This window comes from Sander lucioperca, chromosome 15 (genome assembly GCF_008315115.2).
Source record: "Sander lucioperca isolate FBNREF2018 chromosome 15, SLUC_FBN_1.2, whole genome shotgun sequence".
Classification (NCBI taxonomy): domain Eukaryota; kingdom Metazoa; phylum Chordata; class Actinopteri; order Perciformes; family Percidae; genus Sander; species Sander lucioperca.
Window position 1 is genome coordinate 21,956,876 of NC_050187.1, and position 27,700 is coordinate 21,984,575.

The 27,700-nt window shown below is 38.5% G+C and overlaps 1 protein-coding gene across 15 annotated transcripts in view; it reads left to right on the plus strand.

The window, feature by feature from the left end:
• The window catches only part of LOC116055092 (protocadherin-15-like), a 245,948-nt gene that overhangs the window by 45,027 nt on the left and 173,221 nt on the right, over nt 1–27,700 (plus strand). For 2 of the 15 annotated variants that reach the window (XM_035991959.1, XM_035991962.1), the window contains exon 1: nt 4,811–5,000. The exons of the other annotated variants lie outside the window; for them this stretch is intronic. The gene's annotated coding sequence lies outside the window, so the exon portion shown is untranslated. Of the gene's footprint in view, nt 1–4,810; nt 5,001–27,700 lie in introns of those variants that run through there. 15 annotated transcript variants of the gene reach the window in all.

Here is a 27,700-nt window from a genome sequence, read left to right on the forward strand (position 1 = left end):
TGCTCAGAAAGCAAGTCATCCCTATCATACCCTAGATTTTCTTCACATATGGTGTCACACATCAGGACATCTAGAAGCTGTCCTCTCATTTTATAATCTGGGGTAGTTGGCGCAGTACAGACGATACAAAGAGAAAAGACATTTTTGTATTTTTTTGTTAATCTTTTATTACCAACATCAACCTTTTAAATTCAGAGAATAACCAGTACACAGCTCATTTCAAATTGCTGTTCAACTGCAGGGCTAAGATTTGAGCCTATGAGCTGTTTTGCATCTTTAGATCTGCATGTGTCTGTGTATGTAGGTGCACTTCTATGCGCGTGTACACACTCCCGTAGGATTGCCTCCAGGGAGCTCACAGGCAGAGGATTTTGGGACTGAACAGCTGAGTGGATCGACACAGTCCAGGGAAATGACGCTTCAACAAGAAGAATTGTTCAATTTGTCCTGAGTGAAAAACTATATTCAAGATGAAGCTTGCCTTTTTGTAGTGCCAGTATCTTCTTGCTCTTGATTTCTCTCTCTCGTTAAGGCTTGTATTATCAGCATCACTGCTTTAATGAATTTGTTGACAATATGCTTTAAGAGCTCACCTTAAAGAGGCAAAGCAATATTAAGAAATTATTATAGAAAGAAGGCATCCAGGGAAATGTTTATTTTCTGCTCATCCAAGTATGACAATGCTCTCCTTGAAACAAACCTCCTGAATGATTTATTGTGCCATTGATTCAAAAAGCCCACACCACCAGTTGACTCATTCTCAAAAAGGGTGAAAGCCTTGGTTCACTTGCACTTCCTTTCCAGAATGTTGATGGTTGTTTGAATCTCACATTTGGTGGAATAAATTGATATTGCTACATAATGCTATGGATGGTGTGCCATAAATTACCCTAACAGTCTGAAAACATCAGTCCCTCTTTGAAAACGAGTCATATTCAAACATTTTAATAACCCCAAAAACAATGTAATGGCTCAGCAAAATTCAATGGGTAAACAATGCATTTTCCACCCAAAAACCAAATAACGAATGAACACTTCATCCCCCAAATGTGAGACAAGAAGGCATTCATCGAGAATAAGTAAACCATTGCTGTATGTCACTGCAGGAAGTCTACATCTGCGAGGCAAATCAGTTTGTTGAGCTTCAAAGAAATGACTGAAGGTGCAGTATTAATGCGACATCACTAATAGAAATTATTTTCCCTGAAGAAGACTTGCCTGCTTAGTGATTGAACTCTCAACTGAATACAAATAAGCAGTGTGCAGCATTTATAAAGGGAACCTCAGGCTTCCCTAGTTGTACAGGAAAAAGGCACAAAAATTGACTTTGAGCATTCTCAGCAGAATACATGGTACCTCAAAGTCAACCTAAGTGTATTTTGTGACTGCATAATTAGTTTTACAGAAAGAAAGATTGGACATTATAGTTGAATTATGTATTACTCGTCCGCCACTTAAAAGGATCCTTTCTAATATAAAAAAAAAAAAAAAAAAAAAAAAAACCAAACCTGTTTCCATCCTCCTTATATAAACATTATTAGGATGGGCACACACTCTGCAGATATTTGAAGAATGATATTATTAATAATAGAATAATGAAGAGTGAAAGGCCTGTTCATTTCTAGTTATAAGACTTAATTAGACAAGTGCCTGCAGTTATTTTTACAAATGTTTCTCCATTATTCCTTTCTCATTTTCACTGATTAACTGACATGCTAGCACAGGCACGTACATTCCCACATACCGCTTTAATACACAGACACACATATGTATGATGTCTGTTTGGTGATTTCTCGCTAAGAAGACTTCATTGGGGTGCTGAGACAAGAGCCCAAAAGCAGCATTTCCCTTAATCACCCTCCTCTGTGGAGTGTCTTCACTTCTGCCTGAACCCATGGCCCCTTGTTTTCTCTGCAGCAACAGAGACAAGATGAGAGAGAGAATTAGTACTGTGGCAGGGGCTGATTATTAGAGAGCTTCTTCTCAAAGCCTTCCTCATACCAAAAACAAGCTAGGCCAAGTGAAGGTAGTGATGACTTAACCCGGATTAGCTCTTGATTCTCATCCAGGGCCTATGCATGCCAGTTAGAGGGCTATTTTTAGACACATTTTTGTTTGCATTTTTAGCGTGAATGATAAATGGACTAAATACGCAGTTATCTTGCCTTGTCTTGCATCCTAACAATGAGTATGTTTACATGCACACCAATATTCCACTATTATTCCAAATATGACAATATTCCGAATTTGATATAGGTCATATAAAAAGCATATTCCGGTTGAATATTCTGAATAAGGCCTTTTTCCGAATATAGTATTTTTCGATTAAGACGTGGGATATTCTTTATTCGGGTTTTAGAGGCATTTTTTGGACATGTACACAGCACATTCGGAATATGCCTCTCAATCTGGGTTTTTATCACAGTTTACGCCCAGTTTAGGCCTCTTGCCTGTTTACGGCTTATGGTCAGCTCTGTGCGTTGCTATGGTTGCTGTACACAAACCCACCAGCCAACAGTTTGCAAGGCTGCAGACCAATAAGAAGGAGAAACACAGCTATTTTTAAACATTATCAAAAATTTGGATATCAACAGGTTTTGGATATGTGAACACATCGCTACGCCGGCCTTTTCATGAAGCTGGTTGAAAGAATGAAAGAGGGATGCTGTGTACGCACAGTCAAACAAGTCTGCCACCCCTGGTAAAAATCTTATTTTGCATGGCTACATGTAAACAGGAATATTAGTGGAATATTCACTTTCATTAGCCATGTAAACAGCTTAGTCGGAATATCGTCTTTTTCGGAATAAGGGCAAAAACCGGAATATTATGTGTATGTTAACGTAGCCACTGTTTCTGATGTATCATTTCAAAATGTGCTGCATGTCTTTGACATTACAAATCACCAATCAAGAATGAAATGAAAAGCTACATTCTTTCAAAAAGGCTAGTTGCCTCTGCCCGTCTCAAACACAAACTGACATGATATGCTCTCTAACCTATGGTCCTGAATATACCGTACATAATAAAGAGATGGTGAAAATAATCTAAGCACATTCATTCAATGAATATTGTGAGAGAGTTTAAAAGTCCAAACGCTAGTAGGTGGACCTTTTGTGTTTAAAGTATTACAGTTCCCAAAGGTCAAGAATGAACATCCATTCCACTCTGAATTATACATGTCAGTAGCAATATTTAGAGCAGTGGTTCCCAACCTTTTTTGTTCAAGGTACACAGGCCTTAGATACCCTACTTGTCATGTTTTAAACTGGATTATGTAACACTGTTAAGTATATAAAAGTGGATATTGGTAAATATTGTCAAGGTTTTTAGTTTGTTCTCCTTTTTCTTTTTTAGCCACGCTTAATAGCGATGGTAATGACGATGGGTCGACTGGAATATCTCAACAACTATTAGATGGATTGCCGTGAAATTTTGTACAAAACATTCATGGTTCCCAGAGGATGAATCCTACCAACCCCCTGACCTGCTAAACATCAGCCTGTTGCCGCCTTGTGTTGCTCAGTTTGTTTTATTTTGGATCTTTTTGGGGACATTTTGCAGGTTAACCAGAACTCTAAAGTGCTGCTGTTGATTAAAATCTGCACCTGAACTTAGTTAGTTGAGCTACACCACAATCTGTCCGTATTTCCCTCTGCAACTGCAGAAGTAACCCTTGGTACAAGTACCCCTGGTTAGGAATCCCTATTTTATAGGATCACATTTATGTAGGGTCACATTTAAACTTGTGTCACATGCTAATCTGTTCAGCTGTTTTCATAACATCTATGATGGTTGCGATATTCCCTTTTGCATGAGTTTATTAAGACTCCCTCTGTGGGTGTGTGCGGTTGTTAAAAGTCTTAATAGATACTGGCAAGTTGTTCACATCTCACCAAATTACATTTGCCGTTTTAGAAAAGTAAATTTATATAGTCAGGAGAATTGTCTGAAATTTTACCGCCAACATGTCTTTTGTGAACAAGACCACATGCTGTCTCTTGTTGTTGATATTGAATGTTCCCTGCAACCTTTAGTTGGGACTTATTCAGCACAACATCTAATTAGAGTATATTGATGGGAGGCTTTGTTGTTGGTTAAGCTGGAGGGAAGAAAAGGCCAGTGATTGTTGCAAAGTGACGGGTGAATCATAGCTAGCTGCCTCCAGTGGTAATATTTCTCAGCTCCACTCCAATCGGTGCAGACTGACCAAACTAATGGATTTAACTCTGAACTATAATGACAAGTGATAGTAATAATATAAACTACATGTCCACCTTGGTGAGAGGGTGGCATTGCACTCACATAGCTGTAATAAGTTATGGATTAGTTTGAACTTCATGAGTGTGTTTGGTGACTTTTCTTTCCCTACTTTTTTTATCACATAGGAAAGACATCCTGTTGAATATCATGTAGCCTATCTATCTCAGGGGGTGTATACCTGTGTTGGTCAGGTGCATATCTAGCAGATAGGTGGGAGGAGTGGTAACGGAGCTTTTGCTGGGATCACCTTGTGTAATAAGATTACCTGCTTCGCACGTCAGAGAGAGAGAGAGAGAGAGAGAGAGAGAGAGAGAGAGAGAGAGAGAGAGAGAGAGAGAGAGAGAGAGAGAGAGAGAGAGAGAGAAGAGAGAGAGAGAGAGAGAGAGAGAGAGAGAGAGAGAGAGAGAGGAGAGAGAGAGAGAGAGAGAGAGAGAGAGAGAGAGAGAGAGAGAGAGAGAGAGAGAGAGAGAGAGAGAGAGAGAGAGAGAGAGAGAGAGAGAGAGAGAGAGAGAGAGAGAGAGAGAGAGAGAGAGAGAGAGAGAGAGAGAGACCCAGAATACACCCCCACCGGTGAAGTGTTACTGTCTCTTGCTGTGTCGGGTTAACACTGTGGCAGTAGCAGAGCGCTGATGTGCCCGTGAGAGGAGGCTGTAGTAGCTGCCCCTCCAGTCGCTATTTGGGACTCCTTTTCCCGTCCAAAAGGGATTTGTGTTACGTGCCTCTGGAGCCAAAACATGGTAAGACGTTTTCTGTTGTTTTGTGGACGACAGTTGTGTTTTCGGGCACATGCGTTACGGTACACACACGATTACTGTTGTCACTGCTTAATTGTCTTTTTGACCACGGAGGCTTGCATCGCCAATATGTTCACCGTATCATGTCGATTCCCCGCTGTGAAATGATTAGCTGATCCGTTGCAAGGCGCAGTCGGTCGCCTCTGCTCTGCTCTGGTCTGTGGACAGCTAATCTCTGGATGGTGAAGTTTTCAAACAGACTGAGCGCATCAGCGTTCACTTTGGATTATCTGGATGTTAGACTATCCCATCAATGTCTGTGGTTGGCTGTTCATGCAGTTATTGGTTTGACACACTATGCAGAGGCTAATGCTGGCTGTTTTATTTATTTATTAAATATATATATATATATATAAAAAAAAAAAATATATATATATATATTTATATAGCTGCATATAGCTGCATTTCTTATTAGTTGACTTTTGGATCTCGCTTCATATGCATATCAATAAGAGCATTTTATCGAGTACACGCCTGGCATGCAATAACTTCCCCTGCGAGTGTCGCGCTGCAGGAGGCAACGCGTGCCCCTCAAAACTTCATTCACTCATAGCGCACATTAACATAAATGTTATTTGGTCCTTAAGTATAGGCATACTCTACTCTTTTTAGATATTAGAAACCGGGTTTAAAGATTAAATTATTGCACAATATATTCACTTTAAAAGTAAAAGCCCATGTCCCCTGGTATTGGAGGTTATAGACATCACCAACCAGGGACGCTTGTAGAGGGGTCATGCACCCCCCTCCCCGCAGAGATTTTTGGCCGTAAAAGCCCGAATTTGGTGGCCTCTGGCACGTACCAATGACGCTATTTAATGGTTCATAGTTAATGGTGGCTTTTATATTACTAGAAACATTAATGCACTCATATTAAGCTACTGCAGGGAGTTCTACTGACAGACGGACAGGCTCGTGTCTCGTCACTCACATTGGTTTGAAGCCGGAGTGGTTATAAAATGTCCATGCATAGTGAATCGCAATTGTTCATCAAAAGAATTTTATTAGAATCAAAAATGAATGCAATCAAGTAGCGGCTAGACTTAAATGAGGCTGTTTGGCCGGCAGCCGTCGCTTGTAGAAAGCTCTGCTCATATCAGTCATGAAAACCTAAAATCCTTTATATTAACAAAAAATGTGCATGTGCACATGTCGAAACAATCTGACAATCACATAATTAGGCTATGAAAGCATGTATTATTTATGTTGTAAGGAAATATGAAAGTGAGAAATGAAAGTTAATTCTTTGAAAAATAAAAGTTTGGTGCTGTCATAGGGGGTGCTACCACCCCCTACTTCCAACGTCTATGTCACCAACTAACCTGAACAGAGTGATAGGTGAGTCCTGTGGGCAGTTCTGGTGGTGTTCGGGACCCCACAGGTGTCTGAGATAAATTTGAGGCATGCAGTCATTTATTTGCAAGTTAAAGATAGCAATAATAATAGTCACCTATAATAATAGGCCTTACTAAATGAAACAATAAAACTTCAGGCACATACAGCTTTGAAACCTGTGTTTTTAGGCTTAAGGTCACAGAGTTAACACTATACACGTACATAGCACATTTTCAACATGCCACACACAGCAGTAGGACCCTGATATGGCAAAAAATGTGATCCTATCGATATCTATATTTATCACAATATAAATTTCTGCTGGTACTTCCTGTTCGAAGTGCATACTGACTGAAGCCGAAAGAAACCAGAGGTTTAATTACACTTAAGACTATATAGTTTATTAACATATGAAATAAAAAAACATGCCTATATTCAGCGCAATGTTTTTGTTTTGTTTTCATTACACATTCACATTATGAGATACACCACTTGTCAACAGAGCAGTATTGCCCTCTACTGGCAAAAAAAAGAAATCGCGCTCTTTTCCTTATACAGAGTTATCTTACAATTACGTTTTCCTTTTTTGTGTCTGCAAAATCAACAAGTGCCAATTAAGTGAGTATTCAGTTTTGGCTACATTTCTTTTAATTTTGCAAAAGACGGCACGGTTACTAATGCTAGCGCTGTTAACAGGAGACAAACTAACGTTACTACTTTTAACTTGCAGGCTGTGTGTGTGGACTCAGGCCAGAATGAGTCCCCTTTTTTTATAATCTTGTGTGGTCGCTGGGACGGTGTCTGTTCAGGTGATGGTAAAGATTTGTTGCGTTTCCCGTCCTGGTTGGTACCAACCACTGACATATTTGCAGACCGGCTTAATCTGCTCCTCCTTGCTTTTGTGAAATCCAAACCATTTTCACACAACTGACGTTGTGTAACGATTTTTATCAACAATGTCTTCAGCTTGAGAGGATAACACAAGTTCCTGTTCATGTCCTCCATCACTTTTGTTGCCCTCGGCTCCAATTTCTCTAATTTCCAAATTCACCTTCTTCCCCATACCTAAACCTGAACCAACCCTTATCTCTAACCATAACTATGGATGGTTGCGTTACGCATTTTAACAGGAGGGAAACACTATTCGATGGGGCAATACACTTCGACACAACACCGGCAACAGACAAACACTCACAATAGGAAGTGGGTGGGCCCGGCAAGCCGAAAAGCCAGACTCTGGCAGTTGGGTAAATATGTCCAAAGCTTATCATCGTTATCGACCTGAATTTTATCGTTATCCCGTTTCGAGAATGTTTTATTGCTCACCCCTAAAACCCTGTAATCATGAACAAAGCAATCTCATTGTACCTGTGCTTTCTATGACAAGTCAAAATGTTTCCTGTGAGGAGGCATAACGCTTTTCTGTCAAACTACCACTATTGCTCATGACCAATGCTTTCCAAGTGTCTGTTTTAGCTAAATAACATTGTAGAACAAAAATCTTTAGTAAAGACTTGCAGCAGATGAGCTGATGCTTTTACATTTACAGTATAATCCACAGGTAGTTTAGATGAGGTAATTTAGATGCTTTAAAGGTTTCTTAATTAACAGGCAATGCTATGCCGATGGTGTGTAATTAGACATCTGCCCCTGCATGTTAGACAATCAACATCAATTGGCCTTTGTTCCATATTTTCACCTAGTGTGTGTGTGTACGTGCGTGCATGAATGCGAGCCGCTGTTCTTTTGTACAGCTTGGCATTTAGCACATAACTATTAAAAGCTTTTCTGTTGTTTTTAACTAATGATGTGGCAAGTTCTGAGGCACAACATCTGAGGAGGTAGCAGATGTTCTTAATTGAATTTACTATACTAGTAAAGAGCCTGTTGAAAATGTGCCTGTTTGGAACAGGCGATTGCTTGGCCTGTGGTATTGCTGCTTGTAGAATTCTTCAAAACCAAATTGTACCCCAAAATGACTTACAGAAGGACCTCAAACCACTTAATATGCACCTTCACTGTATAGCCTACTACTGACTTACAGTGTAGGCTAGGTCTACATCAGAGGAAGACATTGTAGCTTACTACTATATTTACCTGACAGAGAACAGGGCAAATTCAGAATGTAATCACAAAATATCACAATGACAATGTGGAGTAATCAGACATTAGCGTCATGGACTCATGGCAGTGTGCTACCCACCTGGCCTGTTATGAGAGCTAATCAGCACATATCTACGTTCATCAACCACCAGAACCGGACCGTTTGTGTGTGCAGAGAGAGAGAGAGAGAGAGAGAGAGAGAGAGAGAGAGACTTGTGTCGTATTTTAACACTTCAGCAGGGGTGTTCATTTCCATACAGGTTTAGTGACTTGACGGTAAGTATGGATTTAATTCGCAGGGGTATTTTGGCGACGGTAATGTTATTAGTGTTGTAAATTAGCAGTAGACTTAATTAACTCGACCCAGGGTGAGTCTGAAAACTGCTGCCCGGTTCAACTGTGAGAGTTTCTCGCATTGCACAGCGCTGTGAAGGAATAATCTCCGAGATTATGCTATGTTATGTTCTGCCAGCTCACAGCAACTTAATACAATAGCAGGAAAAGAGTCAAAGGCTGTAATCCCATGGGTGCTTCTTTTACCAATATATATTTAACGATATATTTTGCATTTCTAATCCAAACAATGTCAAACTTGGCACCGCACTTACTCGTGCCCGTAGCAAGACACCTGTCAAGTTTGAAATCCATCGGACTAACGGTTCGAGAGATATGCGCATACCACACAGACAGACAGACAGACAGACGGACGTTCCTTTATAGATAGATAATGAAATATATCTTCATGGTGATGTAAAAAGACATACAGTATATCATGTAGGACTGCAAGTAACGCTTATTTTCATTCTAGTGCACATCAAAATGCACATAGCAATGTCCTAAAGCCCAAGGTTATGTCCTCAAATTGCTTGTTGTTTAAAACCCACAGAAATTAAATTTATAATTACAAAAGTTGAAGAAAAACAGCAAATTCTCACAATTGAGAACCTGGAACTAAGGATGTTTGGCATTTTGCTTGAATTTTTTTTCCACTTTTTAAGTGACTTATGATGATTACTCAATTATCAAAATAGTTGCTGATTCATTTTCTGTTGGTGGACTAAGAGTGATAGAAAACTTTCTTCATATTGTCTTAGTCGCCCTGTTATAAAGATACAATAGACAGTATAAAAATATGGATGTCGTATCTGTGACATCTCTTAGGTTTGTGGAGGATTTAAAACTTGGAATTGGGTTTATACAGTAGTTGTTTTCAAGAAGCCCACCAAGATGTTCTTTAAACAGGGTGAAATTAGCATTAAGAACTTGAACTTAATTTGGGTTTTCCTGGAGCACGTGTTTCGTGGCCATCAGATGAGTTATATATTAAGGTATTTCTGCACTTCAGCTTTGGTGGTTGTTGCTTGATTGATATTAGGTCTTCAGGACTGGTAAAAGGTATACCATTTTTATTGTCATGATTGAAGACAGGACGCTCAAGGCGATCTTCTCTTTAAGTATTAATAGGGTGAACTAAAAAGGTTATAAAATACTCTGGTAACTGAAGTGAACCAGGGGGGATAAATTAGGCAGGGGTGAAATATCTTTAGAAGTAATGTAGTGTATTTTTCATACCAAAGGATGAAGAGAAAAGCCTTCAGGGTGTGGCTCACACAGGTGGAAGTCAAAAGGAGACTAACCATTTCACCGGGTAGTCGGCTTCCACTAGATGTAGCAGGTTATTTCAGATGGAGCAGCTTGTTAGAGAACTGGATATCTTTCCATGTTCTTCCACCTAAGCATTGTCTTTCAATATTGAAATACAATCCACAGTTACACAGCTCAAGGCACCTCATGCTTGCATGGCTTTGGGTGAGCAGTTTGCATTCATTTAGTCCTCACCTCTTTGTTACATGCGCTTACACCAGGCAGATGTGTATAAGTGTGTGAGATAAAATGGTAATTAACAAGGGCTGCAACAATCCCACGGCTGACTAATGATCTAATCTTGTCTGTTCTGTCAGCGCTTCACACAAAATGCATTCCGATGCTAAAACAAATAAGACTGCATTAATTGTGCAGCCCTTGAGCATTGAAGGCAGATTACACAATTTTGGGAGTTTAAAGAATGGTCTAAATTTAGGCTTTTTGGTATCGCTAAAAATGTGTAACATAAGCCACTGCCAGTTAAAGGTTGAGGTTAGCAATATTCTATGGTCATTATTAACAATTACCATTAGAGACTATACAGTAGATGTACATCTTTAACCCTTTAATCTTTAAAACTGCTTAGAACCCCCCCTTATCATATTACCAATGTATATCCTCTGAATGCCCTCAGCCTCTAGTTTGTGGTTATGAAGTTTCATAAGGCTTTGATTCTCCTAGAGGTCACAATAGGTCATTTTATACAGTGAGGTCAAGTTTCAAAAATGGTGTCACTACAATGAAATGGCTACTATGGGGCCTTACATCACAAATTATTACAATTGGGGTAATTTAATCTACAAGTGTCTTAGCTTTCTAGCCATACCCTCACCCTCACGGTCCCTCAGATCCACCTCAGCCGGTCTTCTCCATTCACAAGTCCAACCTCCGCAGTTTTGGGGACAGAGCCTTCTCCAGGGAAGCTCCCAGGCTCTAGAACTCCCTCCCCCAAGAGATCCGCACCTCTGAGTCCCTCACCATCTTCCAGTCCCGCCTCAAGACCCATCTCTTCACCTCTGCCTATCCGTAGCCACATGCACCCCCTCCCTTTTCATCTATGCCTGTATCTTGTTTTGTTTTGTTATTGTTTTTTACCTTGCCCTGTAAAGCGACTTTGAGTCCTTGAAAAGCGCTATACAAATTCAATTTATTATTATTATTATTATTATTATTATTATTATACCCAATTTATGCAATTCCAAGATATTCCAAAAATATTCAAATACACAATTTTAGATTAGGCGAAAATAACACATTGTACTGCATGAGAAGGACTCATGGCTACCCACCCATATAACTAATTTTCATTTAGACATCTTGAGGTGAGAGGTCAAGGGACCCCTTTAAAAATGGCCATGCCACTTTTTCACTCGCCAAAAAGTTACCCTAACTTTGGAGTGTTATTTAGCCCCGTTGCCAACAAGTTAGCATGACATGGATGGTACTAATGGATTCCATAGATTATGATACCAATATCTTTACTCTAGCTTCAAAACATATAAAATTACTAAATCATATTAGTAATTTTAAGCAAACAGGAGTAAATTGTGCATGTTTTGGGGACTATTTCCAGACACATATTTGGTGCGCAAGTAAGTTATTACAGCAGCGGAACCACGTACATTTTTTTTACTCAAAATAAGCAGCGCCCATGTTTTTTGTAATGAAAGGACATGTCACCCAGTGGAATGGTGCCACATTGATGAGTTTTTAATAGTTTTTGGACATCAACAGAGGTCTATGGCACAGAGGAATAAGCTACAGTGTGTCAGGCTTTGTCTACACAGGCAATACTTGTTAGTATAATCAGTCATTGTTTGTTTTGGTCCTTTTAAGGGCAATTGTTGGCAGTTAGAAAAATATAGAATATTGCCCACCTTACCCTTTAAATGGTGTTCATTTCAAACAGTATGACTCAATCATGTTGCTTTTAGACAGGGGGAGTATGTTTTGAATGATGAAATGAGAAAGGTTTAGCTCAGAGGAGTTGTTTCAACCTAAACGATTTTTTTGGCTCTCTTGGGGTCTGCATAACCACAGTATTGATGTATTATCACATTTTAAAGTTGTAATAGCTAATGTTTTTGAAGACACTGATAAGAGCAGTGAGAGTTAACCAAAACTGTAAAGTTGATGCCAGAAAACCAAAACAATGAGCTGAATGATGCTATAAAGCTCTGTAGAACTGAAGGGAATTATATGTGGGTTTGGTAGAATAAGCGATCGCTTTCTCATACACATGGTCATTTGATCCATTTTTCATATAAAAATATTTTTTAGAGTGGCTTTAAATTTGGCTAGATATTGTGAGGTCCTGTTAAACACTGTAAAATGCCAGAATTTCAACCCCCAAATAAAGGCAAGATTATAAGGTCAAGGAAGTAATTAGGTGAATGGTTACAGGTTAGCACTGTAGAGCAGGCATGAGTTTGGTATTTTGAAATAGAGTAAGTGCTTCAGTACTTTTGCTCTCAGAGCTCTCTCTTTCATAGAGTGTCTTCACTCTGTAAACCGGGTTATGACAGAGTTATGAAAATGGGATTTCATCATAGGAAAAAAAAATTACCCTTCAGTGCATTACTATCATAACTTATTCTGCAAATATCACTTTATTCATATGCACAATGTAAATCTTGGGCTAACCATTTTAATATTATTTGATAAGCGACTCGTGGGTAGTGATGCCTGAAATGATTTAGGCCCAAGTGTATAGTGAGAAAACCGGAGCAATTGTGAAATGCGTTTTCCTTCTTTTCACCTTCTTCCTGGTGTTTCAATTTCCAGTAATGTTCTTTCACAGATTCAGAGGAGATACAGTGGGTTGCAAGCCTATGTAATGATTTACCACCTTCTCCCTCCTTGTTTCCATGTGGAGAAGGGCACGTACTGTAATGCACAGCGAGAACACCATTATCAGATCAGCAGCTCAGTGTCAGATATCAGCAATAGTAAACTCCGCCACCTGTAGTGGAATTTCATGTGCGAATGGGAACCATTAGAACAGTACAGTGTAACTTTCTCCCCCATCAGTCTTACATTGTCTGCATCTCTGCCCTCTTATCGCTCTTTCTAATTTTCAACCCTGCTACAGCTGTCCTTATTACTTTCAATTATAGGTTTGTCGTGAGTTTTGCATGTCAGTATATATAAGGAAAACTAATTAAATATTGAAATATATCATGCAATATGATCGTTCTATATTCAGTCCATCAGGGCCAGTTTCATTGTGTTGTCAGTTCTTTGTTCAAGCCCTCATCTCACCTTTGCAGTTCCAGAGTGAGAGCCTAAACAGAGGTAATATCTCAAGGCTACAATACAACTGCAGTATGGATTCTCTTAAGAACTCAGCATAAGGTGAGTTTGGAAAATAAGTCACCCTTAATAAGCTTACAGGAGATAGAGGTATTGTACAGAAGCCAAGCAGTAAAGTCAATGAAGCGTGGGTTTTCATACTCTTTTTTTTTTTTTTTTAATAAACTGTAGGTCACATATCACATATTGTAACTAGCTAGTCATCTGTTGTTTTTTCCTCCCTTGAAAGGCATTTAGTGGAAATACCACGAGATAACCAGCTGAATCTGGCATGGAGAATAAATAAGTATGCCTTGGCCTTTAACAAATTATTACTTTACTTTGTAATGAGAAGTATATTTAAAAAGAAAAAAAGAATGTTTGATCCACGCTTCACTCCATGCTGAGCCGAAGCAATAAAAACCCTGTTTGAAAGTTGAATTTAGGGCATTTACATTTTTTATTTGTTTATTGTGAATTCAGTCCGACTGGGTGTGTTCCAGCTGTGAGCTGTTGACTAGAGGGCGGCTGGCATTACATCTGTAGTGTCTGTCATCACTGCAGAAATTCCCTTGAGCCATGCTTTAAACCCTGTGGTGCTCTGCAGCTGAGACAGCAGTGTGTGCCGAAGTTTCTGAAAGTTATACTCAGTCGTGTTTCTTACAATTACAGTCTGGTACACGACACGTGTAACTCACACCATATCATTTAGTATATTTAACCACCCCCGAATTGCTTACATTTTATTTCATTCCATAACTTCAATTAGGTTGTTAATTTATGGCTTCAGATAAAAACATGCTATATGTGAAAATTGAAATAAGGCAAGGCAAGGCACATTTATTTATAGAGCACTTTCTCATACACAGAGGTCATTCAAAGTGCTTTACTGGCAGAAACAACAACAACAAATATACAATTGAGATACATGAGAAGACAAACATATTATAAAGGCATAACAGTTTAAAAACAAATAAAGTAATTAAAATACCATCAAGCAAGCCTAGCTGAAAGCTCTTGAGAAGAGAACAGTCTTTAACTTAGATTTAAAAATGGTTACAGTTGGTGCATGCCTTAGATCCAGCGGAAGCTGGTTCCAGCAGTGGGCAACATAATGGCTGAGGGCCGTTTCACCACTCCTGGAAAGAACTCTGGGAACCGCCAACTGACCAGTATCTGCTGATCTGAGAGACCTACTAGGCTTGTAGTCAATAAACATGTCGGCAATGTATTTTGGGCCTAGACCATTGAAAGACTTGAAGGCAATAAGTAAAGCCTTGAAATTGATTCTGAATTTAACCGGAAGCCACTCTCTCCTCTTGGTGTTTGTGAGTATTCTTGCAGCAGCATTTTGGATGAGTTGCAGCTGTTTTATGGTCTTATTAGGAGCATTAGTAAGAAGCGCATTGCAGTAGTCTACCCTACAAGTAATAAAAGCGTGAATGATCTTTTCTAGATCATGTTTTGATACAAAGTTTCTGATTCTCGCTGTGTTTTTGAGATGCCAGAAAGATAACTTAGTTACCGCTTTAATGTGATGACCAAAATTTAGGTCTTCATCAATTATAACACCAAGATTCTTGACTTTGGTACTCATTTTTAGTCCTCTAGAGTCAAGGTAAGTACTAAGTGACAAAACATTATCTTTTTCAACCTTATTTTACCTTGCTTTGGTAAATTAATCATGAAGATACACACCCTGACTTTGTTAATGTATACACTAGACACATTAGTTGAAGAAACACCCCCACACACATATATACAGTCTATATGTTGACATTTAATTGGTAGTTTGTTGTATGACATAAAGGCAGTGAGTGGTTTAACAGAAAATGATCTGGAGTCAGCATCTCCACAGACTATCTTAGAAACCCTGTGATTCGAAAACATTGTATTGCATCCAAATGTGTTTTGCAGCCAGTGTTGAGCAAGTTACTTCCAAAATGTAATACATTATAGATTACTAGTTACTGTCATTTAAGAGTAATTAATTATATTACAATATTACTGTCTCTGAATTGTAATGTGTTACACTACTTTTGCATTATTTTTGAGTTACTTTATAAAATAGATAAGTGAAACGTAAAATAGGCAAGTAGGAGAAAATGAAAATACTCAATTAAAAGTACCTTACAGTTGTATTCAAGTACGGCATTGCTGTTCAATGTTTGTTTAAAGCACTTGAATAAGAAATTCATGTTGTTTAGTTTAAACGTCTAAAGGAAATTGTCATTTATAGTGTGATTAAAACTCTCTATTTACATTATTTACAGTACTTGATTTACAGCTGATATGTGAAAAGGTACACAACCTTATTTGTTTAACAGTAATTTAGTTTTACTGCGACCCGTCACAGGAAGTGCTTTTATTTTGAAGTAGCCTACACGGAAGTTGTCTGTTGTGTACTCTTGCTAGCTTACTGAGATGAACGTGAGACGCTAGATGCAATACATGTCCGTCAAGCTTAAGTTCTCAGCTCACTTTCTTGTTTGTAAAACTGCTACATATTGAACAGTAAATGGTCACAGTAAAAGACAAGCGTTATTGGTCGTCATTCAAACCCATTCCACTACAGGCATAGTTACTCTCCACGGCTGATAAAATGCAATGATATTATGTGTAGCAAACCTGAACATTAATTCCTGACATGTTTCTATCCATCAGCAGCTCGGACACACTGCTGTCCGCGCTGACGTACCGTCACCTGTTGGGACACAGATGTTGTCCGTACCGTCTCTGGTTCTGGCTCTGACCACGGGAACAGTGATGGGACAGCTCGCTTCAACACAGTGTAATAACTCCTGAAAATAATGTCCATTTCGCATCTGTCTCTGCAGTCATCTCAACCATCGAATACAGCAACAGGAAATAATACTCACAGCTTTTTTTGAGTGGCTGAGGTCAGAGATACTCTTTTGGAAATAAGCTTCCATTTAGTGACTTACTGTGCTTTTACTGCTTTTTTGAAGAATCACCGTGACACATATTCACCTGAATGTAACTTACAGGGTTTTGTTGGCATATAAAAGACCCATTTCAATGCAAATGAGTACACTCTTTTATACCAGCCATTACAGAATCTTTTGAAGCAGTCAGAGGAAGTTACAGAGGTGAGTGGATTGCATTGTGTGGTGGCTCAGATACCACTTAAGCAGACTCTTAAAAGGAGAACTGTAGGTTTTATTTTGCATATTCTGGTTGAGTCCATAGCGTATGTAAAACTTCTTAACATAAGAAATAAATTGAAGAATTTAGATGTCTAATCTCAGAGGCTATCTTGCAAATCCATACAGAATTATGTATCTGCCAGATATAGATTTGTGAAATGGATTGAGTGATTGTCCTGACCTTGGATGACCAGATAGAACATATTCATCAGTTTATTGGTCTGCATTGCAGGCAAGTGGCAGATGGCAACGTATAGTATAGTAATCCACTCATGAGTAAGTCCTCTGAACTCTTCCTCTGGCATATTCTGTCATGCATTTGCAAGGTTTTTGTACCACAAACACAATACTGGAGTTTAAAAACAATCTCTTAACGATATATCGGCCGACAGTAATTTAAAAAAAACAAACACACCCTAGTTTGGCATTTCTCTGCTGCAGTTTATTTTTACTTATTGCTCCACATATAGAAATGTGCTAATATATCTGCAATAAGCTAATATGAATTGACTGATTTATTGATCTAGCTCTACAGGGAACACTATTGCATTATTTTTACTTTTCGTCTTTTCTTGACAAAATTGGTCATCTAGATGAATGCACCAAAAATGACCACATGCTTTATAATTCTAAACATTCCCATTTGGATTTTTTGTTTTTCTGTGAAAGGATTAGTCATTCCATTGTGTGTTGAGGCTTGGAGACAAACCCTGTGACAATCACAGCCGTGCTGCGGTTAGCAGGGCTTAAAAGTCACACACTGAGGTGAAAGATTTTGAAAAAGTCAAAAACGTTCTTTTGTCTAGCATCCGCTGCATGTGTTTAATACCATGTGGCTAAGTGGTTCCTATTGTGCAGAGCAGTGCGTCTTGTCACATGGATAGGGCATTGTTGATGCTAAGCAGTGCAGAGTGGTGGTGGCACCCACGTGGACTGAGCTCAGCGAGGGTTTAGAGATTTAAAACGTGGTCATGAGATGACTAAGGCAGTGGGATTAGACCCTCTGAGATCTGTGCCTCACTCGCTCTGAATGGGAGAAAATGAGAGGTTTAGTGGACCTCCGGGCTCTGTTGACATTAGATGCAGCTGGATACATTATCTACTTACTGCACTGCATGTAGATTTACTTTTCAGCTTCCTATTCTGGGTTTTTCAATAGGAAATGAAAGTGAAAATCACAGAGATATTATGGTTTGCAATTATAATTTTTTTGACGATGTAGTGATATGTACTGGTGCTGATTTGTGCTTTTTGTGTTTGATCCAATTTATTCAATAAAACAAAAATAAAAAAAATATTCTTGACTTCAACAGAAGATGATAGTGAACCCCTCTGTTTTTAATTCATTTTATCCTGACTTCCCCCTGTCCCTCCTCATCTCAGCTCCCATGTCCTGCAGCCATCGCTTCCTCCTGACACTAGATAATATAGTGACATAAAAGCCAACTAGCGATTACTGCTTATCATATGTTATCCTGCTTTCCTTTATTATATTTAATAACCTGTATCAACATGTGCAATAATGTATGTTTATAGCTCCTTTCTGATTGTAGCTTTAACTTAACCCTTTAGCTATATTCCACATAATTAAAACAACTGGCCTGGTGATCTTTAACAGGGGATACCTGCTTGTTACTTTAGCTGTATTTCAACAGGCCTGGTGTTTGTTACTTTAGCTGTATTTCAACAGGCCTGGTGTAGCCCCCCATAGTCACGCTGCATCTCCACTGCGGCCACACAACAGCATATAAGCAAGCCGCGCTTTTCTGGTCCTATGTGGCAGCATGGCCTTCAAACCACTTTGTCTTGCACTAAACTGGCTCAATACATGTGTGGCTTTGTGCTGTTTATTAAAGTATCTGTATTCAGTACTTTTGCAGCTTCAAACTATCTGTGGTTTGGAGGACATTTTCACTCCTACATTGTTATGTATGTCTTGTGCTACTTCACATTACAAGCTTTCCGCCAGCGGGAGGCTTTCTTTGTGAAGTAGCTATAGGACGTGCTATATGGCGCTAAAAGAGTCTCAATAAAGATAAATGCACACACTACATTCACATATGCAAACACAGGATTCATAAATACACACACAGGATTCATACATGCACACACATGATTCATAAATACACACACAGGATACACAAATGCGCACAAAATTCAGAAATGCACACAAAATTCATAAATGCACACAAAATTCACACAGCGCTATATGAATGTGGATGGAGTCATCCATTCTCGTAGTTATTCACATAATGTTTTGCTCAACTTTAGGAGCTCCACACAGCCTGACGAGAAAGCGGCAAACTCCATACCCAGTGAAAGTCACCGTTTCTCGGTTATTGGACGAACGAGGCTCGGGGCTCCGCGGAGCTCCGGAGCTGGCTAGCTGCCAGCTGCCGGCATAACTTTCGTATATTTACAGTTTGAATTTCGTCACGTCATTTATAAAATAGCTACCCCAAGGTCTTATAAAGCTAACTATAGTGTCCAATTTCAATTTAATGCATTTTTGTGAACATTAGGGGTCTCCTTAGGAGGAGCTGCTAGCTAGGCTAGCTATGTGTCTCATTTAATCCTATGGTAAAGATCGTTGCTACACTTTTGGCATAATTTTCATATATTTACAGTTTGAATTTCGTCATGCCACTTATAGAACATCTACCCCAAGGTCTTATAAAGCTAACTATGGTGTCCGATTTCAATTTAATGCATTTTTGTGAACATTAGGGGTCTCCTTAGGAAGAGCTGCTAGCTAGGCTAGCTATGTATCCCATTTAATCCTATGGGAAAGATCGTTGCTACACTTTCGTCATAATATTCGTATATTTACAGTTTGAATGTCGTTATGCCACTTATAGAACATCTACCCCAATGTCTTATAAAGCTACCTATGGTGTCCGATTTCAATGTAATGCTTTTTTGTGAACATTAGGGGTTTCGTTTCAGAGGTCTAAGAGGAGGCTAGCTAGCTCTCATTGATAGAGCTCCATCCAGCCGCAGGTTCTATCAATGGGACTCGCAGACAAGAGGCGCTCAACACACATATCCATTATAAGATTAACTGGAACCTGTGGTAAGAGATTGCGGGCATAACAAGCTCGCTGACCGCGCTCTCACTCACACACAGCGGCCATTTAGCAGGAAGAGGCAGGGCAGCGGCGTTTGGTAGTCCATTAACCCAAAAAATGGTGACTTTGCGCGGGTATGGAGTACCGTGGGCTGCCAGCCGTGACGGAGCTCCATATACCTCCCAGAAGGCCGGGGTCTGTGAAGGAAGGAAGGCAGGCCGGGCGGCGAGGCAGCAACACAGGCAGCACCGGCCGCTGAACTCCCGACACACAGTCGGACAAAATTTGCAATTAGCCATCAATTTTCGTAAAACGGCCCATATTTGACCTCTACATAGTTGATTTCTCGCCTAAAATGTTGTCAGAAGTGAATTTAATGATGAATAAGACGGTGAAAATTGTTAAAAATGTCCCGTTGTTGGTTGTTGCTCCGTCTGCAAGTTCCGAGTTGGCAGTGGGCGTGACTTATAAGTTCGACCAATCAAGTACACCTTGACAGACTAGTCTTTCTCTATCACGCTGAATCCCCCACGTGGGGTGCGTTCTTGTGATTGGCTAAAACAAGGGAGATATCTGATTGGTTACAGAACATTCCCTGTTTAAAAAAAGGCATTTGTGTGTCAAGCCAAGTCAGGGGAGTCTCAAAATTCACACACAAATGCAGTGAAGTTCACAGACCGCAAGCAGTTTGTAAATCAAGATATATTTGTGTGTGCATCAGAAATACATTTCTGAATCTTGTCCTGTGCATTTCTGAATCTTGTGTGCATTTGTAAATGTTGTTTGCATTTTGTGTGCATTTATGAATTGTGTGTGCATTTCTGAATTTTGTATGCATTTGTGAATCGTCTGTGCTTTTTAAATTTTGTGTGTGTATTTGTGAATTTTGTGCGCATTTGTGTATCCTGTGTGTGTATTTATGAATCATGTGTGTGCATGTATGAATCCTGTGTGTGCATATGTGAATGTAGTGTGTGCATTTATCTTTATTGAGACTCTTTTAGCTCCATAGTGCTACTGTTAAAAAAAAATAAATAAAAAAAAAAGGTCTACACAACGAGACGTGGACATATTTGGGGCTATTTGGTGAGCCAAATGATTTTTCTGTGAGGCTAACCATTGTACACAACTAGATATATTCAACTAGATATATGCTTGGATACTGTTCATTAACATTACACGTTTACTTATTTATTAATTAAGTCATCATTGCCATTGATCTAAAATACACACTCATTATCCCTGCAGACATTCAACAATCATAACAGACACTGCTCAGTTTCTCTTAGTTATTCTACTTAGAACAGGCATATTTCTGTCTGTGAAAGTACATTGCATAAACAGGTGCACAGGGTTTATCATGTTTAAACCATCCGAGCCCATCACAATAATCAAGAGAGCACTTGAGGCCCACATTAAATCTTTCATTTGCTGCTTGCAGCACTCCAAAACACATAATGGTGTTTATACATTTTCCCATTAGGGTCAGTGTTTCCAGCCGAAATACCCAGGCTACCCCTAAACCCCAACCTTTTCATGTCTGTGTTTAGAATCAGCACCAGTCAGCTCAGCACGCGTTCCTAAAGGGAGTATGATAAAATGCATGTCGTAACAGAGGTGGGATGAAAAAAAGACGTTGCATAATTAGGACAACCGAATGAACATCAACTGCATAATAGCTTTTCATTTTTGTGTCAAGTGCACATTGAGAATACTGAGAGGTACTCTTTCCCACAACCACAGCATACAATGAGCACTCAGTTAGGAATCACTCGTCATAATAGTTACATCATCATATAGAGGGAAGCACCTGCAGTGTTGGTGATTGAAGACAAACAAGTAAATTAAATTTTGTAACAATGCAATGGGGTTTATTACAAACCATTACTAGAACCCCGATTACAAATACTACTGACATTGATCATGTGAATACTGATCACTTTTGGTGCTTCGAGAATATACAGTAATTATGTACAAATGCAGCCTTTAAAACTAGGATAAAACATTTGTGCAATTGTATCAGGGTAAGATAGGGCTGCACAGGTTGTTTACACGCAGTTGTGGCTTACACAATTACTAAAGCGTGATTGTCTGTTGTACTTACACTTTTCATTTAAAGCTCTTCTTTGGTATATTGAATCAAGGGCTCTTGATTCATGGGTCATAGGTTTGTTTTGATCACACTGATTATCTGGTCTTTGCTTTCTAAACAGATTGCAGTTGCATATAACACTTCTTTGATCTGCATGCAGCTGTGGATTTATTATTTTTTCATCTGATTTCATGTAAAGATGGATCAATAATTCTTGTAATGACAGCCATAATTGTGCAGCCCTATATAACATTTTATTGTATTGATATATCACCTAGCTCGAGTTCCGTTGGTTGTGTTCCTTCACGGCCTCATGAAGCAATTTAAAGTTAAAACTCAAATTGTCTGAACTCAGCATTTTGGGAATGTCTTACTTCCCTGATTTGCCATACTATACTATAATGAAAGATCAGGGAAGGCTATAATAATGCAGAGTGATCACTCAAACTTAAACCAGTCTCATATATCTAAGGGAGATAATTCAATGGCTTAGCCAAAGTTAATTTTGCAACAAAACATTTTTTTATTGATTGAAGTTATTTGGGCCTACTTTGATAAATAAGATAATCCATAAAATAAGCCATTTAATATTAGTTTTGTAGGAAGTAAATAAAAATCTAACAATGTATATTTTGTGGCATTTACTTTTGCATAGGTGTGTATAATGGCATGGAGTATTAAACTAAATGAGGTGTAAAAGCCATTTTTCATTTCACTGTGACTATAAGAGCAAATTAAAAAGGTTTTTCCTAAACGACAGCAAGAGAGTGCTCCTTTCAAAGGCAACTGGATCTTTTATATTTGTCATCCCTTTAGTTTCCTTTCATTCAAACATGCTAGATTGGTAAACATAAGCATGATGTGTGCACTTTATTGATGCCAAGTCCGGTTTAAGCATTTCATTCTCATAGTAAATGTAATCAAATATCTTACATTAATCAGTGAATGAATTGTCTCTAGGAACTGGAGTGAGATAAGGCTTTAGCACCAGCAGCTTGCTTGGATGTTGGTCCTGCTTTCTGTTTAGTATTTAAATGCTATCTCTATAGCCATAGCTGGGTGTGAGCCATGTGCAGGCTAGTCTGTCAGCCAGGACTAATCAGTCCCGTCATTAGAGCACCAGGGTTCCCTTGCTTCCACTAATTACATCTCACAGTAGGTAATGAATAGATCTGCACTGGTCTAGTAGACATAACCAAACCGATTAAACATTTGCTTTATTTATTACTCACTTTGTTTGCTTTTTGTGGAATTTGGTGCACATGCATGCACATGTGTGTCTGTGTAAGACCTTGCTGAGGCATTGGATTTGTTTACGTTCCCTAGTTTGGAGTTACACAGTAGAGTTGAGCAGCTGGTGTTACGTTACTGTGACAGGTATATTACATGCTTGATTTTGCTTAGTGATGCCAAGTTAAGATCAACTTACAGGCCTAGGTAAGACATTACACACCTGTGACGTTGCCTATTGAGAATTGTTGGTCATTTACTGTGATGACTAATGCACTATGTGGCTCTATTTTATAAGACTATAGCTCCCTATTTCCGATTTAGTAGCACAACACTGTGTTAAGATGCTCTAAACTGAGCTGTGGTTGCCTTGGTAAAGACACTGAACCCAAAATTGCTCCAAATGGTCAAGCTAGCTCTGTGTGTGTGTGTGTGTGTGTGTGTGTGTGTGTGTGTGTGTGTGTGTGTGTGTGTGTGTGTGTGTGTGTGTGTGTGTGTGTGTGTGTGTAAATGAAGGAATGAGAGGCAAATTGTAAAGCTCCATACAAATGTAGCCATTTACCATTTAAGTATTGATCATATATACTGGGTTAAAACTACACTATGCAATTTTGTGTGTTTGTAATTATATGAAATTTTGTAGAGTTGAAACAATTTGTTGATTGGTTAGACGTTCATCAGAAAGATAATTGCAACTATTTTAAGCCATGGGTTCCAGCGTCTCCACTAAGAGGATTTCCTGCTTTGCTATGTTTTATATCATTGAACTAAGTATCTTTGGTTGTTGGACTGTTGCTCGGCCAATACAAAACTTGAACTTTGAAGGCATCACATTGGACTCTGGGGAAACTCGAATGCAAGCACAACTATTTTCTGGCATAGATTTAACTTTTTTAACTTTTGATGATTGATCTATAAAATAGATTGAACAATTAATAATTGAAAGCAATCAGATTGTTTTGAAAATATGATTGTAATGTTTAATATGTAATCGAATATTAAGAATAGTTACTATTAACATTGATATGTAATTCACATGACTAATTGATGGATTGTATATGCAGTATTAAAAAAAGGAAATAACCTTAGATAACACCCACAGAAAGGCACGATTGCCAAACATTCTTGGGAATAAAGTAGTATATTTTGGAGAATAGTGCAACGTCTTACATTTATTAGGAATTTGTGACGAAATGACAAAGAGTGATAACAACTTCAGTGGCCAGTAACTATATAATGCTGCATTATTAAACTGCACAAAAACACTTGGTTGACAACCTGGAGGTGGTTTGTTATGATTTAACAACTTTTTAAAATGTATTCATATTGATATTTACATCTATGACTACAAAATGACTATGCATTAACTGCATTCATATCATCAGTTTATTCTTTGAGGTAATTTGTTACAGTATGCCGTCTACTTCATCAGTCCTACTTTCTTAGGTGATATGTTATAGATCATACCCACGCGTTGATCAGAAAAGTCACATCATGTATTACAACACAACATATAATAAGCATATTTTACAGAAAGTAAAACACCATCTGTAGTAGAAAGGAATTCTTTCCAGGATATCTGGAATTATGCAAAACATGTCTGGACAGGTGAGAGTCTGAACAACCGTGCAGATGTGTGGCTGCAGATGCATGAACCAGAACCATTACACGCACATAAAATCGTAAGTTTGGTTTCCACTTTACCTGAGCTGCAGGTCTTTGGCAAATAGTAGAACACGTAAACTACACTTTGTCTTTTACTGTGTGGAAAGAGTGCTGAGCCTCTGTGCCAGCCCCTTTCCCCTATTCATGTATCATTATTCTATTGTTCCAATCCAATATTTTTGTGTCTGCTTGTTTTGTATCAGTCTATCAAAGGACTTTTTAATTGATCTGTATTGGCTATATAAAGCACAGTGCATTGTTTGTTTTAACTTATGTTTTGTTGCCTTGGGGTGTTTTAAATATGAATATTACAGGACAGGCTGGTGCTATAATGATCGTAATTAGGATGTTATAAGGTTGTAAACATGGTTATTAAACAAATACTCCTTGTGTTGCAGTTCATTTGAACACTCTGGCATTATGGGTAAAATAGCGTCCACTGATAACTAATTTATGAGCCCATGTGCTGCTGGCATCTCCCATTTGGTCACTTGATCAATGGGATGACATGGCTCTGCACAGTACAGTAAATAGGGATGGGGAGGAGCCACCAAAAATGCAATCTGGTGCTTTTGTTACACTGATGAGTCAGTAGTTTTCATTACCTGCGCTAAGGGGAGGAGGCTGATATGAGATTGATGAGGATGTCACAACTTTTGAGAAATGGGTGTTTTCTCTAGTTAGCATATGAGGCACTTTATTGCTGAATATTGAGCTCAGTTGGGGATTCCAAGGAATTCAGTGTCTCCAACTGTTTTTCACAACCTGGATAAGCTTTTTGTACCGTAACTATGAAGCTTAATTTAATACATATTTAGAAGAACACTGTGAGACTTGTTGTTTTTAAAGTATAGAATATGAATTTGGAAAACAAAGCAAACAAAAACTGTGTAGCTACAGCAACGATTGCATTTAAGCTTGTGTCTGTAATGTTTTTTTTTAACATGCAATTTTTAAATCCATTTGTTGGGTGTATGAATAGACAAGTGTTTTTTCATTATTTTCTTCACCCTATTTATATCAATGACGATAGTCTAAATAACAAAAACACATCTCTGTATAGTGCAATACAGTTCCAACAGCCTCACAAACTATAGCCTCCAAAATTGCCAGGAATTTGCATCCACACCTCTCTAAAAATCATAACCTACATGGAGGTATGATTTATTGCAGGACTGCTTTATTAGACTGCAATCGTTTTAACTAGGTGCACCTGAAAAACTGAGTGTATCGTCTGCACATTGGCTTTACACACCTGTCCTGGTGGACGAATAACAAAGTCAAAGCATGGTCAAGATTAAAGCAGAGGCAACACACTGGCACGTTTCACGCTATTGTTTTTTAGGGCTGCAAATGACAGTTATTTTTATTATTTTATTTTTTATTTTTTTTAAATGTCAGAAAATAGTGACAAATGCTCAACACACTTTTCCAGAGTTGTACAGAGTCCAAGGTGACGTGTTTAAATTTCTTGTTTAGTCCGACCAACAGTCTTGCAACCAAAGATGTTCAATTTATAATTTGAACATTATATTGGACATTATAGACATTGAAAAAAAAAAAATATATATAGACATGAAAAAAAGAGTAAGGGGGGGGGGGGGGTGTATGACTAGCAACACGGGCCAATCATGATGTTTATGTTTTAATAAATATCTTTGTAAATACAGTGGTGATGATTCCAACCATATATGCCAGCACTAGTATTTAGACTGTAGTTATGTAACAGTCAAGAAAAGGGATAGTTGGAGTGGTACATTAGTTTATGTCAGTGAATTTTGGCTTTTCTGCCTCTAGTCCATTTTGTTCTGCTACAGTGGTTAAATGTGCTGTTTCATATTGAAGAGACAATGTGTCCAACTCAAAAATCCTCCACTGGCAGCTATCAAAGAGAAGCAGCATCCACACCTCCACTTAACAGCCGCAAAACAACAGTGAGGTGTGGTTACCATCTCCGTTCCGCATTCTGTAGAACTGAATGGACTTATTTTGACATGAAACAGACAAAATAATTCATGGGGACAAAGCAGCGCTACTAGGTTTCATACAGTCTTCACGTGAAAGGAACATTGTGCTGCTTATTAGCTGTCCAAGCTGTGGACTTTTTTGCCCATTAGTATTTCTCTTAGAAAATGTCTCTACACTGGGTGCAAGTTCTTGTTTTTTCTTTTTCAGTGCAAACTGACTATATTATTTTGTCAATATGGATTCAAATTAACTAACAGGTCTGTAAATAGAAAAATAACATAAAATTAGAAACCAACAAAAAGGAAATTCAAAGTTTTAAAAGCATAAACATAATTAGTTCTCATTTTCTTCATTCAGCATTGTGACTCAAAGCCAGTAAAAGACTAGGCATGAGGATGAAACCCTGCTAGTCACAGTATTCTGCTGTTTAGATGGCATCCTCCAGTGCGATGACGCACATGGTGGAGCACCTAAACAACACCTGAACTAACAACTCTTTTTTTTTTTTTTATTAGTCTACTTACTTGCCATCTTATGTATTGTAACTTCTTTCGTAACTGCTCCAAACACTGAATTATAACCAAAACATGAAAAAGACAAGAAGAAAACAAATTCACTTCTGGATGGTATATTGATATAATTGTGAAAAATGCTTCTGCAATCAGTAAATGACAACTACAAATTAGCAATTTCTAACCTTTTTGTCACTTTTCACCAAACTCATGGCCAAACTTTCAATGATGTTACAGTGTGTCTGTGTGGTGTTAATTGTGAATGTGCCATTCATTTAAATAACTTTACTTAGTTCTACTTGCCAGGAGCAATACATTATTAATAATTATATATGTTCCCTGCAGTTGGGGACATGTTTGACCTTTAAGAGTTAAAATGTTGCTGTTTCTGTTATCGAGACATCTTGGACAATCTGTCTACACCAAAGCACATGAACAGGAAGGTGGTGGTGGAAAAATAACTCGATGCCGGATGAGAGGCGATCGAAGGAACAGAGACAGAAGAAGAGAGAGACAAGCTGTTTTTTTCTTCTTCCAGGGAGCGCAAAATCCCTGCACTTAGGGGATA